Here is a 12,910-nt window from a genome sequence, read left to right on the forward strand (position 1 = left end):
GGTTATAAAATTCTCCATGTGCATTAATAATTCCAACATGTGCTAAATGTGATTAACCACGTGCATTAATAATTCCAACATGTGTTAAATGTAATTAAAATACTTGGAATTATAACTAACTAACTAACTAAATCTCAAATGTTAGGAATCTAGAGGTTCCTAATGGAAAATTAACTAAATCTCAGATGGTCCTAATGGGGATGGGTATGAATTGTAGGGTATTGATTGGCATTGTAGGGAAATTGACTTAATTCGAGATAGTCACCCTCCATAGAGAGAGAGAGAGAGAGATGCACTAATGCACTAAGAAGTTGATTTAATCTTCAATTCATATCTCATATTGGATTACAATCATGTATTTATAGGAGACTAGCTCTAATCTCATTGGCCTACATGGCCTCATCCTATTGATTCTATTATTCTCCAACATGTGCTAAATGTGATTAACATACTTGAAATTGTAACTAACTAACTAACTAACTAAATCTCAATACAACAATTATTATTTATATGCTTATAGCATTCCTAACATATTATTATTATTATTATTATTATTATTATTATTTTCTAAGTAATTGTAGCATTCATGCCTTCCTTGCCTAGCATTAAAAGAGAAAAAGTGTGAGTAGTTGGACGGCGAAAATGGGCTTTTGCCCATTTCGTACAAAAAAAATAGCATGTTGCCCTATTTTCCAAACTAATTAGAGAAATGCCTCTCTTTTAAAACTCGATTTTCTCAAAATCAAGTTAAAAAAAAAATTTGGAGCCCTATAGTGACGTTTTAAGGAGTTTATAGTGACGTTTTAAGGACTTATAGTGGCCTTTTGGAACTTGAGCTCAATGAACTCAAGTTCCATGCAAGTTTTTTTTTTTATACTTATAGGCTCTTTAAAACGTTACTATAGGGCTTAACTTGATTTTGAGAAAATCTAATTTCAAAAGAGGGGCATTTCCCTAATTAATTTGGGAAAGAAGGCAACAAGCTGATTTTTTTGCACGAAATGGGCAAAGGCCAATTTTCAGTTGGACTACCTATTGGGTCATGGGCAATGGGTGCACATTAATATATCTATGTATATTGAATGCTTTCAATTTAATTAATACGATCAAATTTGAGTGAACTTTTTACTTTTATGGAAAATTAGTAACACACAAGTTATTTATTTTTATTTTTTGCGCTGGTTATATTGATTTTCCCTATTGAGTTGTTATTCTTGGTTTTCAAATTGGAACATTTCTTTCTTCTTCTTCTTCTTTTTTTAATTTTTATTTTTTTATAATTATAATTCAATAGCTGTAATACTAAGAATGAATGATTTAAACCTTGGTTTTGTTCGAAAAAGAGAACAAGCAATACTACTAATTTACAAAACTCTTAGTATTAAGAAATTTCTTCCTGAAAGAAAATTTCTGAATATACCTTTGAAGACTTCTGATTAATTTTGAATTGTTTGGACTTTTCATCAATTTAATTTGTTCGGACTATGAACATAAATATGATAAGCCTACCTTTACGTCTTTCTTTTTAACATGCCCTCTATTTTGGCGCGCGCGCGCACACATACATACATATATATATATATATATATATATATATATATATATATATATATATATATATAAAAGGTTCCACCCCCACCCATTGCGAACCAGATCTGAGCCACATTAAATTGCCTCGATACCTGCCAGATCGTGACCTAGATGGACTAGTCAGAGCTCAGTACAATCTCAAAGAAGCAGCGGTGGCGACCTCAGCAACTTTGGGAATTGAATGTGTGTTTGAGAGAGAGATTCTAGATAAGAAAGCATTAACAATAATTAAATTTAGGTTTTTTTGTTTTTTTTTTTGGATCCATAATTTGAATGCCAAGTTCCAACCCATACATTTATGTTGGCAAAAATATGCTATAACGTTTGCTGTATTTTAAAATTTTAATTATTCACCTTATAATTCCGGCAAATTATATATTGGAAGGAAAAAAAAAAAAAAAAAAAATTCTGGCTGCCCCTCTCCCCCAGCCAGCTTTTTATAGCTTATTGAACAACACAAGTCCAAACATAGATGTCCAAGGCTCCAAGCACTTGTGGAGCTAGAAATTTTTTTTCAATAGGCCAAATCAAATGTATCATTATATTTCAGTAGTTTTAATTCTTTATATAAATGTGTATGACTTCATTTTTAGAAAACAACAAAAATCTTTTGGTAAAGACTAAAGAGATTTACTTATATATTTTATGAGAGGTGCTAAGTCCACAACATTTTTACAACAAATCATAGGTGGTTAGTTGTTATTGGTTCAAATTTGAACCTAACACTAAGATTACTTTTTTGCCCCAACAATAACAACCAGTAACATCCTGCCACTTAGGATTTGTTGTAAAAATATTGTGAAAATGTTGTGGACATATCATTTCTCATATTTTATTAGGGTAAATTGCAAATTACATCCTTAAAGTTTGGGAATAATTGGATTTTACATCCTAAAGTTTCAGAATATAGATTTACCTCCTGAAATTTGAAGTGTTTGGATTTTACACCCTGAAATTTCAAAACTTAGATTTTAACCCCTAAAATTTAGGGTTATTTGGATCTTACACCCCAAAATTCTGAAACTTTAGGATGTGAAATCTAAACACCCCAAAACTTTAGAGAGTAAAATTCAAACACTCTGAAAATATAGGGGGGAAAATCCAAATTTTGAAACATCATGGTGTAAAATCCAAACATCACCAAACTTCAGAGAGTTAAATCCAAATTTTAAAACTTCAAGGTGTAAAATTAAATCACCCCTAAACTTTAGGGATATAATTTGAAATGTACTTTTTTTATTAACTTATACTTTAAATGCTCATAAAATTAATGACTTATATATGACAAAAAATTCAATACTAAAAGGAAAAATAATAGAGATAACAATAAATCATAAAGCATTTATACTTTTTTGTTTTAAATGAAAGGGGGTCATCACCTAAAATTTACTCAATATTTAAAAATTTTAACATTAAATAGAGGGGGAAGGGGCATTTTTGGAAAATTTGGGGTACTTTTTATTTATTTAGTATAACAACACTATGTCAGCATATATAAATATTAGGATAAATACTATTACACACTCTTTCACATAAATTTATACACACGCACAAAATGCATTGAAAGACTGTGACTTGAAGTCACGATTTCAACTTGTAAGTTTGTATGAAAGAGTGTGTGTAATAAACATGATTCTATGTATTAAACAATAGAAAATATAAAATGAGATCAAACCAAATTGGTGTACTAAATGGAAGAAAGAAAGAGAAGGGAAAAAAAGGGCTAGCTCAAACAAATTACAAAGCTAGCATGAAACGGTGAGTTTTTGCCTCACCAAATTGATCAAACCAAAGACACCGTACGTAAATAGAGATCCTCGCCCTTTTTATATGGGCAATAGATTTTGTGAACTTGTTCAACTAGATGATGGCATGATGCTAAGTAAATGGCAATAACTAAATACTAATTATTGTTTCACATGCTAAGTCACATACCGTTGTACTAGTAGATACTCCAACTAAAATCGTGTTTTCAAAATAGGATTTCAGCTTTGTGCCACTTACACACAGTGTATAATTATCACAACTTCTAATTAAATGTTGAGACCGATTGAAAATTCATTGCCTTATCTCTGATCAAACAAGAAACAACCCCCATTTATAATAATTTACACCAGTACTATTAACATTACTCGAAAATGAGTTATTCATTGTTGTACAATCATGTAATTGACCCACCACTCACAAATCCTTGTTCCATTTTTTTTTTTTTTTTTTTGTATTCATATTATGAGCTCTAGATTAGAGTTGCTCTCGTAATAAACTAAAATTGCATCTTAAATTAGCAACCATCTGTCACGGGTTTTCTAAGCATGTGATCTTTAATAAGTCTCCAAATTTTGTGCCAAATTACAGTAAAATGATGAGTCAGTATCTGAAATATTTTATGGGAAAAGTTAGTGGATATGCTAAGAATATTGATTTATGATATATTTGTAGAAATTTTTTTATTAGGAAAGAAAAAAGCAAATAATTTTTTTGACAGCTTTTTTATATTTTCCATAAAAAGTGGTATTTAAACTTTTTAAAAATGATTTATTAACAATTGCTTTAAAAGCACCTGTTAATATAACCCATATTTTTTTTTTTGAGAAAACCCCCATATTTTATTTGGTAACAAAATATAATCACTAATTGTGAAAAATAAAATTATATTATTTACCTGACCTTATTGTTTAAAAAGAAAAATTATAGATTTTCCTTTTCATGTGTAATGTGAAAAGCAATTTAATAGTTTTAAATACTCCAAATTTGGGAAATAAATGGGCTGTTTGGTAACTTTGTTTTAATAACATTATTTGTATTTTTTTGAAAATACGTGTAGGTGAAATGTAAAAATACGTGTAATATAACTACTGTTATTTAAAAACTGAAAAGTATTACTCAAATAACCACACCAAACAGGCCCAAAAAAATAAGGTTTTCTTCCTCCATGGAAGCGAAAAATATATCTTGTACCCGGCATATATACCGGGTGTCTCACACAGGGGCGGGCCCCACAGTGTGTGGGACCCGCCCCTGTGTGAGTGACCCGGCATATATGCCGGGTACACCATATACCGCCTCCCATGGAATACCCCCTCCCTATCTCACATTACAACTATTAAATTATAATAATAAAAAAGTGTCCCTCGAATATTTTCCCTCCTCCTTTTAAAAAAAACATCAAAACAAGATTATTTATTAAAATTTTAAAGTTTAAAAAACACCCCAATTCCCTTTCCTCTCCTCCCTGCATACAAATACACTGTTGAACAAAATTATTTAGTACTTTGAGAGCAATAGTATCTCATCTCACAAAGATGATGTGTTTTATCATGACATTTTATATTGGGAGGACAAAGCATTAAGGTTAGCCACGTTCAAATTCCTTTCTCTATATTCATCCTTGTGAATGAAAAATATAAATCTGCTTATCTGCATTTCTATCGAAAACAAATCAAAACAAAAGATTCTATGGAATCATGAAAGAGGGATCTTTCCCTCAGATTTAGTCATACCATTAGATTGACAATTTCAAAAAGCTGTTCATACTATGAACATAGTATGAGGGGGGTCGGGTAAGTATGCCCCCATCGTCTAGTGGTTCAGGACATCTCTCTTTCAAGGAGGCAACGGGGATTCGACTTCCCCTGGGGGTAGGGTACTACGCAAGGAAGTTGATCATGGATTATCAATATGCCTGGAATTGATTCTTCCTGGGTCGATGCCCGAGCGGTTAATGGGGACGGACTGTAAATTCGTTGGCAATATGTCTACGCTGGTTCAAATCCAGCTCGGCCCAATAATTCACCGATCCACCATGAAATGAATAACCCATTTGTTGTTCCCCAGAAAGGCCTAATCGGAATACGGAAGACTAAAGAAAAGTGAGATTTTCTGATATATTTTTACCGCTGTTCATTTGCTCTATTTATTTTTTTCCACAAATTCAGATCTTGTTTGCTAATAATCCATCTAGATTCATATAAGGATCCGGAGGTATAAAGTCTAAGGTAAAGAATAAAATAAAGAATAAAGAAAAAAACTCTTTTTTTTTTTTTCATTGAAAGTGAAAGATTGATTTGATTATCAATCAATTTCTAAAAAACGAAAGGATTACTAACAATTTGCGAGACGCTCCCACTAAAGTGCATATCCATGTGGATATCAAATATATCATGCGGATTTATGTTACAATACGACTATTCTAATCTAAATAAAATAGAAAGGGTTTGAATGAAATCATAAGAATATGTATGATGTATACTTTATTTGCTTGGGATTGTAGTTCAATTGGTCAGAGCACCGCCCTGTCAAGGCGGAAGCTGCGGGTTCGAGCCCCGTCAGTCCCGACGGATCCAAATACAATAAAAAAAAATACATCAATTCATCTCTTCGTTTTCTTTGAAAGGGAGAACAAATAGCAGAATTTCATTCCCCTTGGGAATGCTCTCTTATTTTATTTATTTATTTTTTCCTTTCACATTTCTCATCAAAGAAATATGGGAATTCCCATTTATTCAACTAGTACCGATTGAAAGGCGAAAGGCATATGTAAATTAGTACAATTATTGGTAGAAGCATATTCAGGATTCCAAGAGATACCGTACGGAGTCCGTCTTTTTCGATTATTCCCGATCTGTGTAATGTAATAGAGTACTATATGGGACATACAAAATAAAATTTAACATAGTAACCTTGATATAATACTTTGTAACCTTGATATAATACTTTTAAGATTAAAGGTATATCCCTTTCTATTTCTAACTACGATTTTGTGTAACCTCAATTACTAATTTCAATTAGTAATGCGAATTTGAAACAATTTATCTCATTCAACTTTCACACTGAATTTTTGATATATGTGCATCCTGTAATTAATCCAAGGAAATAGTATATTAATAAAATAAAAAGAAAGCTCAAAAAAGAAGGATCCCATCTCTCTTTCTCTCTTAGCGAGGGCTATCTCTCTTAGTGAGAGTGAGGGAATGAATAATCTTTTTTAAGTTTAAGGGTCCTGCCGAAGAAAGAACAGGGTTTTTAATGAATTTGATGGAATACTATATTTTTTATACCCCGGCTTTCCTTATTATATATTATACTTATACTTCTTTGTTTTCCAAGAAGATTAGATCATTAAAGATTAAAGGGAGGTTCGAACTTACCTTTTTACATTTTGCTTCTATTGTTTATTTTATTGGGTTTTTTATAACCAATGTAAGTAAGTGTAAAGGAGGTCATATGATATCTCATCAGATGCTTAAGGGGGGCGTACTTTATAGAAACTGTAGTTTATAGAAACTAAAGAGTGGAATAGAATGATAAATAACGTAAAAGGATTATTGATCGGATTCATAATCCAAATTCCAATTCGGTATGGATAAAGGATCTTCCTATGTTATACTATTTAATTCTCGACGATGAATCAATTAATTTGATAGCTCAGATATTGTTATTCATAATATGGATCTGATTCGATATCATCGAGATGTAATTCATACCATTGAATATTGCATTTACAGGCGAAAGGTTTATCAGCTCTATGGGATTAAATCCCGAGTTATTTCAAATTAAATAAAAATGAAACGATGAGATTATGGAAGTAAATATTCTCGCATTTATTGCTACTGCACTGTTCATTCTAGTTCCGACTGCTTTTTTACTTATAATATACGTAAAAACGGTCAGTCAAAATGATTAATTTGACTTAAACTTGACTGTTTCGTTCTTATCAATGATTGAAAAGAAAAAATAAAAATTAAAAGTATTCCAATTTCATGTCTTAAATGAAACAAGCGGACTAGAATTATCAGTATGGTAGAAAGATTCATATATTTCTTTCTACCATACTTATTATATTATTGTAGTATATAAAGTTTTACTGTATAAAGATAGAGGTTTAATATAGATCAATCCACAATATCTATCTTCATAGATATCAATTACATATAGATATAAATTCCATACATCTATGTACATAGCGTACCAATTCTATTTCTTTGCTTTATCTATTTAATTTGTGTTGATTGCAATTATCAATATAAAAAAATAGAAGGGCAACTCTTACTCTTACGGTTCTAATTCCTAGAATTTATGATTCTTTTCAATATGAGAATCCTGGTATCCACCGAAAGAATCAAATCGATGAAGTAAAAAAAGTATAGGCGTATATTAATAAACGAGAATCACATAATTTTTTTTTAGCATTCCGAATAAATAATTGATTGAGCAGTTGACAGATGATCCGGGGGTTCGGTTCCATGGGGAACCTCTTTGGATTTCGAAAAGGATTAGTAAAGCACACTCATTTTTATTTTTAACGCTTGAACCGTGATATGAAATGAGTTCAATAAAGCAAGCATAGCATAAATCGAATTTCTAAAATAATACAACAAATAATAAAGCAAGCGGTAACGCGCAATATGTGACTTGCCCAAGGCAATATTTTATTATGTGGAGTATTTCGTTGGACAACCACTATGTCTATGTTGTTTCCCATAGAGAGTCTGTATCCACTTAATAACATAACCATTTTCTCTTTGAACAGTAAAAAAAAAAAAAGAGGTGGAAACCAAAAACAAATAAAAAAAAGTAAAATAAAAAGGGCTTTGCAGAACGATCTATAAAACAATTGATATGGGTTGAGTTTGATTCCTCAACTCAATTAGTAGTACCTCTAGAGTCCACTTCTACCCCATACTACGAGTGAAAGAGAAAATGTAAAGACTACCATTAAAGCAGCCCAAGCGAGACTTACTATATCCATGTGAATTATATCCCCTATCTCCATAAATATGAAGGAATTATTCCATTACCCTTCCCTAATCATTCGCTAAATTCTGTGTTTCTGTTGCAAAGAGAAATTTATAGGAAAGGCCCACTACTTTCAAGTCACTGTATAAACACATTGAAAATGAATGTTCATCTTCCCGTGTAATGGACCCATTGCAGACTTGTAACACCATTCATTTGAAACAGTTCAATTGTTAACAACCCCCCCCCCCCCCCCCCCCCCCCCGACCTTTGTTTTTTCTTTTTTTTTCATGAATTGGGAATTTTAAGATCATGAGCTCTCAACTGAGTATTGCAAAACACTTTGTATGGGCCTTTATTCGATCCAATATTTGTTTGGCTAGCTTATTTGCTTTCACACAAAAAGTAACTCTTAAGCAAATAAGTTTGACTTATTAAGAAAAGATAACTTATATGCTTAAATTCACATTTTGTCACATTTAAGCAAATAAACTTAGCCAAACATTATGTATGTTTTTCTTTTTTTCTTGTTCTGGAACCATCCAGCTGCTTTTACACCTTGATGCAAAGAAAGAATGAAAAAGTGCTACAATGTAGGTAGTGTCAATGAACTCTTAGTCTGGGCCCTTCTTCATATCAGAATTTTGGCTTCACAACAATTTTGCTAGTATTCTTTTCTTGTCCTTGAGCGATTCAACTACTTATCAAACCAATTGTGTACTTTTGTAAACCTTGATCCCAAAAGAAAAAGGGAAATAAAGGACAAAGAAGTATGTTGAACATCTATTCTTCTTGAAATTCCGGGTGAAAAAAAATAAATAAATAAAAAACTAACAAATTGACAGTACTAGTTACTAAAAACTTGTTTGCCTAAGTCCATGTAAGACAATGGTTTGATTGCTGACCTGGTTTGAAGATGATTGTTGGAGCTCTGCATCATAAAGGCTTTGAAGCCAAGGATGAGTAGCAGGTTCTCCATGTGTTGCTACATTCCTTTTTCAGCTTGTTGCATTGTGGTCTGTTGCTATCTAAATTGTTAGAGGCCTTTTCTCAATAAATAAATAAAAATTGTTAGAGGCTGCTCCATGTGCAAATTCTTTTATTTTCCATCTGGTGAGTTTATCTGGAAGAAAGTGTAATCATCACATTTTTCACTATTGTTTATTTAGGTGAATCTTTTTCTTTGACGAAAGCTATTATTCTCATGTCTACGTTGTTGGGGTATTCCACACTCCTAAAGATCTAATTTTTTTTAAGGCTTGTATTATGTTTATTTATTTGATTAAGCATGCAGGTTCTGTGTTTTAACTGCTTACTATCATTATAATGATCTAAGCTACATTACTTTTTAGTACTTCTAGCTCTTTTCACATGATTTTTTACATTAATTGTGGCTCAGATTGATGCACAACCTTTTGGATTAATATTCATGGAAGGCTACAAAAAGTTGTATGAATTGTCCTGTCCTAGACTAGTCCTCGAGAAATCAGGATCATCAGTCACAGATTGTTTCTAGGAAAGCAGATTTCTTAGTGAAATATGGAAAATGATGCATCAAGCTCTCATAATATGTATTCAGTATAATTAATTTTATTATTCTTAGAACAATACATCTGTGGAATATGAAATATTGGAGTTTGGCTATAATATGTTTTGTTTTCTTTACAAAAATATCAATACTTCTTTGAGTTAGCGTTTGTTGTGACCCTTTATGAAGATTGGATTCTATTGTAGCTAGAATGGTTCCTAGCAGTCTAGACTTGCATTCGCAAATCACAGTGTCTAATAGTTTTGTTACATAACCATATAGTGAACACCGACATATTTTAATACACATGAGAAGAATCAAGACATACTTCAAATCATGAACCTCAGATGTAGGTCTTAGCTATTTTGATTCAGTTCTCAAAAGAACCTAAAATCTGAGAACTCATCAGGAAATTAAGAACAGAGTTGAAGGTTGAAGTGGTAAAAGAACTGAACATTCTGCTAGCAGGAAATGCAATGCTCCTAATAGCGAATTCTTTGGACAAAGCTTCAATACCAATACAGGCCTTCCATTGCCCTTATTTCAGCAACTCAGTATTGGCAGAGGTATGTTTCTTAGTATTCCTTTATATATGTTAGCGTGTTACCTTTTTCCGGCTTTTTTTTTTTTTTTTCTTTTTTCTTTTTTAATTAAGCTAATGAAAACTTGTGGATGGTCAAAGCTATTGATAGTGGTATTCTTAAACTTATTGTATGACGAAGATAAAACCTCCTCTAAACTTTAGGGTTGATGAAATGGGCACCAGATACAATGGGGTTTGGCAACATGACAATGGCGAAAAGTAGCTTTGCATGGACATGTAGGAAGTCATGAGAATTATTTTGGAGGAACCCCATTGAATTGTCTTATAACTGGAGGAACCAAATTATAACTACTTTTTTGAAGGAATATATTTACTTCTCGGCCCCTAGAATTCAATAAGTGAATTATGGCCCATGGAGAATGGGAAGAAGAAATTCGAATTAGTAACCTCTGCTTCATGAGAAGAAGTCCCCAGTGTGGCTAATAAAAGTGTGCTTAGAGTTCAAATTTCGAAGCCCCAAGGTCTAAGCGGTTCATCTGGTTAAAGAATAGTCATTTAAAATAGCATGCTTTAGGCACACTATTCTAATGCTTTTTGAAGAAGCGCAATGGAATGCTTTTTTTTTTTTTTTTTTTAATTTTAAAAATAAATGAATCACTAAATTAATTTCTCAAACTTAAAGGAAATGGCATGGAGTCGTGGACCATTGACTTGTTAGAATTTTTTTTTTTTCTTAAGGTGCTTTATTACACATGTGGGGACTAAAAGGACCTAGGTAAGTATTTGGGCCTTGGACTTTGTTGATGGGTGCTAGTTTGTTTTAGACTAAAAGCCTCTTGGAAATGTAACTCGGCCCATGAGTCGAGAGTCCGAGGATTCGTTCGAGAACGAATATCTCCTCGAACAGACCCACGATGGCCCTGGGATTCGCCAAAAAGATCAAGGCAGGGTTACGTAAAAGCCGTTGGTTAAAAGGGGGACTTAAGCGCCCTCCAGACGCAACAGCGTGAGGGAAATATCTTATGAAAATGCTGCTACCTCCACATTAAAGACCCTACACCTACCTCCCTGGCCGCATTAATGGGGAAATGACTCCTGAACAGTAGAATAAAACTTTCTAACTATTATATAAGGACTTGAAGAAGGTGGTAGAGGGGGAGATCGGTCAGTTAGTAGAAGAAGAACTAAGAACTGTAATTTTGGCATAAAAGAGAAACAATACATAAATCGTCCTCGGCTTACGTCCGAGGAGGTTCCCTTATCATATTTGTTTATCATTTGCAAAGATTGTGACACTCTAGCCTGTTTGTCAAGTTTCCAATACCCCTAAACTAGATTTCAAATCCACACTCTACAAATCTTATTGTTTAAGGCTCATTGGGCCTGAGCCCACGTCTATCTTTGGGTCCAGGTGCAATTGTGCGCTTACAATTGGCACCGTCTGTGGAGATCTAGTGCTAAAAGGAACTGGAACACTATGGCAGGCTTAGGCTCACACCATGCAGAATCTCAGGGATCGCAACCGGAGGATCTGTTCGAGCGCCTTGAAAGCCGGAAGGATCGAGAGGGTAGCGTTCACACTGAGTATCTTAGGACGAGTCGTACTCACAGTGGAGGCGCTAGTACCGCCCATGAAGATGGTGCTAAAGCCATGCAGAAGGAGATTGATCACCTTAAGAAGAAGCTGCGTCGCGTCAGGCGGAGGCGTGCTTCACCCTCATCCAATACCTCTTCCGGGAAATCCCGGGGAAGTAGTTACAGTTCGAGGTCATGGTCGCCCCCCAGCAGAACATCCTCTTGCGAAGAGGATAGCCTATCGGGTCATAGGAGCAGGAAGCTCCCCTCCAGGGGCTTAGGGAACGATGCCATGAGCCGGGCATTGCATCGGCTCTCCAAATCACCATTCTCGCGCAGGATTGAGAATGGGAGGCTCCCCAGGAGGTTCACCTAGCCCACCTTCACCATTTATAACGGCCGGACTAACCCGGTGGAACATGTGAGCCACTTTAACCAGAGAATGGCTGTGCATTCTCACAATGAAACCTTGATGTGCAAAGTCTTCCCTTCTAGTTTGGGACCTGTTGCTATGAGGTGGTTCAACGGTCTCAAATTAGGGTCTATAAGTTCGTTCGGGGAACTGACCAGGGCATTTGCGTCAAGATTTATTACATGCAGCAGAGTTCCTTGACCGTTGGACTCGCTGTTGTCTATGGCTATGAAGGAGGGCGAGACGTTGAAAGCATACTCCGACAGGTATTGGGAGATGTTCAACGAGATAGATGGTGATTTTGATGAGGTGGCGATCAATACTTTTAAAGTGGGCCTTCCAACTGATCATGACTTGAGGAAGTCTTTGACAAAAAAACCCGTACGGAGTGTACGTCGCCTCATGGACTGTATTGACGAATATAAAAGGGTCGAGGAAGACCAGCAGCAGGGGAATGGTAAGGCAAAGGTTATCCCGCAAGAGAGAAGAGATTTCAGGTCGGACAAGTATCACAACAACAAGCCGA

At 34.1% G+C, this 12,910-nt stretch overlaps 2 non-coding genes across 2 annotated transcripts; both read left to right on the forward strand.

Moving 5' to 3' along the window:
* The first annotated feature begins 5,290 nt into the window (after positions 1–5,290).
* TRNAY-GUA (transfer RNA tyrosine (anticodon GUA)) lies at positions 5,291–5,374 on the forward strand. Its single transcript has one exon. It is a non-coding gene; the product is annotated as a tRNA-Tyr (tRNA).
* A 476-nt stretch (positions 5,375–5,850) lies between these two features.
* Positions 5,851–5,924, forward strand: TRNAD-GUC (transfer RNA aspartic acid (anticodon GUC)). The gene has a single exon. It is a non-coding gene; the product is annotated as a tRNA-Asp (tRNA).
* The last annotated feature ends 6,986 nt before the right edge of the window (positions 5,925–12,910 follow it).

This window comes from Castanea sativa, chromosome 7, assembly GCF_040712315.1.
Source record: "Castanea sativa cultivar Marrone di Chiusa Pesio chromosome 7, ASM4071231v1".
NCBI lineage: Eukaryota > Viridiplantae > Streptophyta > Magnoliopsida > Fagales > Fagaceae > Castanea > Castanea sativa.